Raw genomic sequence first — 3,882 nt, forward strand, 5'->3', positions numbered from 1 at the left:
AAACATAGAAATCGAGTTGCTGCAATGAGAAGAGTTGCATTTCCTTTAAAAGTTTTAAGTGGTGCATTTTTTTGTAATTACAGGAGGAAATATTTTTTAATAGCATGAGTCTAAAACAAAATCTCTGAAAAGGGGCAAAAGTCGCACATAATTGTGGAAAAGTGTAAAAAAATCAAAGTTTTCAAAAAGTCTGGTCATTTGCACAACGGCAACACTGCTGCAGACGCATTTTCTGCAAGCTGCGTCATTTAGTTTGTACTGGACAGCGATAGAAAGCAGACAACGTTGTTTAGCGTTTGTTAATGATGACTTTTTCATAGGACTCAAATCTCTTACCGACGGGCCATTGATTCAGGTTCGAAAATAGTCCGAGTCGGCTAAATTGTGAAAATATGGTGGAGTAGTCCGTAACTTCATGCCAAAGGGCACACAAATTTTTTTTTTTCAAATTTGTGGAAATATTTCTGCTTTCAGTGGCTGACAGTAAAGCTGTAAGTTAACGACAGCAGCAGTGTTGCATTTAAAGCTACTACATGGGAAATTCTGAAAATCTTTCGACATATCGAATCCCACTCGTACTACTTATGTAAATATTCAGAAGGCAATTGAAAATTTTTAATGAAATGATAAGGGCATTTACAGCTAAAATCGTACATAACTCTTGCAATGCTCGGTGCTCTTTGGTACTGGCTTATTTCTTGGTATATACTCGTATACGAAATGTAATCCCTCTATAAGCATCCTCTAATTTTATACTTAGAAACGTAAAATTTGGTACCACCATCTCTTTCGGCAAGAGGAACAATTTTGGAAGGTGCCTCAAACCCTATCTCGGAAAAATTTTTTTTGGACCACGCTAATGTACATGAGAGCTCACAGCATGCATTATCCGTCAAAATACGGCCATTGACCAGACAAAAATAAACAATGCTACATTGCAATGGAATTTCAGAATGAAAAATTTTAAACTGGGCATCGACACACCTACTGAAAAGCAAAACGAAAACACAATACATATGCTGTATGTATGTATGTATGTGCAACGCAATACATTCCTACATGCTTAAATATTTACATACAGTCAGTGAAAAAACGGGAGCACCTCAACATTTCTTTTGTTTATTTAAATAATGTTAATAAAAGTATATTCAAACAAAAACCATATAAATCCAAATTTCAAACTTTGTAAACAAAAATTGTAAAATTCCACATTCATAAAAATTGACCTTTTAATCATAATTTTTGAAAAAATTTGGTATGCACGTTTATAGCTAACTAAAAAGCTTGTAATTTTTATTAGGCTTTGTTGAATTTTTCAAATTTTTGTGCAAATTTTGTAATTTGAATTTTAAGGATTTTTGTTAGATAATGAGCTATAATAATAATTTCTTAAACATATGCCATCTGACATCTGCTTTAACATTTTATCAAATTACCAATCTTGAAAAATATTCACTTTTTTTCAAATTTAGTTATTCCAAAAAAGGGTTTTTAAAAAGCTAAGTGCACTACATCCGATCAATCGAACTCCAAATCTACTGCAATGAAATGGAATGGAAATAGAAGCTAGGCCTTCTGAACAGAGCAGATGAATATGTCACTGGAATTCCTGAACGTGAATTCCTTGTGAAAATGTTGGGCCTAAAGGCTTAAATAAAAATGGTTTTAGGCCGTATGAAGTTCACCAGGTCCGCTAGTAATAATAATAATCAATTAATGAAAATTAAAAAAGCAAAAGAAAAATACTTACATTTGTTCAAAATGTTGAGGTGCTTACTTTTACCGCAGGCTGTACATGTGTATGTAAAAATTTACATGAGTCAGATCTGTGGTGAGGTTATCGCACGACTCGAAATTCATGAAAAAGATGTGTTAAATATTTTCCCAAATCGATATGTGGATATGGTACCTAGTATAATACAAGGAACCAGATATGAAAGACATGCTCATTTTTAGGTTCTTATTTGACAAATGTTTATTTACATTTTTATTCTTGAAAATCAAATCTAAGAAAGAAGTAAGTGAAACTAAATAAAAATGTTCTTCCCCTTGCAAATAACAAAAAGTTTCTTGTAACTTTAATTTTTGTGTTTATGTAGGTTCCAAGAAACGTCGTGAGATTTCATAACTACGTCAAATGGTGGAAAATTATTCTGTTTAAAAAATTATGAGCCACATTAACAATATGTGGTCAAAACATTTTCCAAAAAGCAGAAACGTAGGCAGAATGATTTTTATGAATCAGAAATTTATTATTATTAGTATTTTATACCAACTGTTAAAGGCCTTGGTATTTTTCTTTCTAAGTTTAGCTGAACGTACTTTTTTTTGGTCATACAAAACGCACTATTTGAACGATAAATGTATATCTCGCTACCTAAAGGTGAAAAGGTGCCAAGGCCACTTTTTTTTTAATTTAGTTTTTGATGCGGAATGACATAATGTGAAACTACATCATTATTATACATTTAAGAAAAAAAATGGATTTGTCACCTTTTCAACTTTAACGATATAAATTTATTTTGCAAATTTGTTACGTGTCTGCACAAGGGTTAATGGCAGAAATACACTCGGAGATTTGCCATTGCCTGCGAGGGGCGACCGCTATTAGAAAAAAACTTTTTTGTTGAACCGGGCTTCAACCAAGACCCTGCGGAATGGTAGCGCGCCCTGCTAACCACTTCACTACAGCGACCGCCAATGCATATGTAAAAGTGTTTAACAAAAAAAAGAAATCTTTTTCAATGTTTCACAAACTACGTTTTTGCTTGTCATAAATTGGTATCAATTATACGCTCGTGCCTGCTCATTTGACCATAATCAATTCTGATTAAAGAGTGCCAGATTGATTCGGGAGACAATAGAAATGTATGAGTAGTAACCCAGAAGAAAATTTAGGTAGGCCTTCTTAAGTAAAGACATTCTAAGAGGCCTACCCAAGAAGGCCTGAAAAAAGTGCTTCCGTGCATGCCTTTTGGAAGGGCTAATCCATTTACAATTTACGCGAATGCATTACAAATGAGTTTCAATAAACATTTTAAGTTGCGATAACATATATTTGATACAAAACCTTAACAAATACTTCAAAGATGTATGATTTTTATAAATTAAAGAAGCAACTTTAAAAGAACTCCTCCAAAAGGCCTTCTGAAGTATGTGCTATTAAAGCCCTTTTAGAAGGCCTTCCATGGGTAGCGAAAGAAGAAGCCTTTCAATTTGTGCCACTCCATACAAATAGGAAAGGAGTAAGGAATGTAGAGTGAAAGGCCTCTTGACTCTCAGGAAGGCCTTTCGCAAGGGCTTTTAACTACTGAAATTATTTACTGGGATGTGATCCCTAAATATATACATATGACAAACGCATGCATAAATGAGATTACAAACATACATATGTACGTATATAAATATATTTATATTAAAAAAAAATTATATAATATCCTAACCTTATCAAGCATAAAGCACTTGTTCAGGCATTAATTGCGCAGTTGAAGATATGTATCTGAAGACTTTATCAACTTTAAATAACTCAGCAAAAATGTATTTCACCACAAGTTGCAACTATTATCTAATACCGCCACCATCAATAGATGAAGAGGCCATATTTTCCAAGTTTTAGGATCTAACTTTGTATTTCAGTAATTCAGACTTGCTTATCAAATGTGCCGCGTAACCAGTGCTGAAAACAGTCGCCAGCGGCTTTGGAGTTAGCCCCCCCGGCATATCAAGAATATACATAAATAGAAGCTATCCACCACATTGAATGACATTAGAAACTACACATAAATTGGGAAACAAAAGCCTGGCTTCAACAGCATAAAAAATTGGAATATGTTATACTAGGGCTGTGCGATTATTCGATTACTCGAGCAAGTTGGTTAATCA

Source organism: Rhagoletis pomonella, unplaced genomic scaffold, assembly GCF_013731165.1.
Source record: "Rhagoletis pomonella isolate Grant_MI unplaced genomic scaffold, Rhpom_1.0 Rhpom_scaffold_00002, whole genome shotgun sequence".
In the NCBI taxonomy this organism is placed as follows: domain Eukaryota; kingdom Metazoa; phylum Arthropoda; class Insecta; order Diptera; family Tephritidae; genus Rhagoletis; species Rhagoletis pomonella.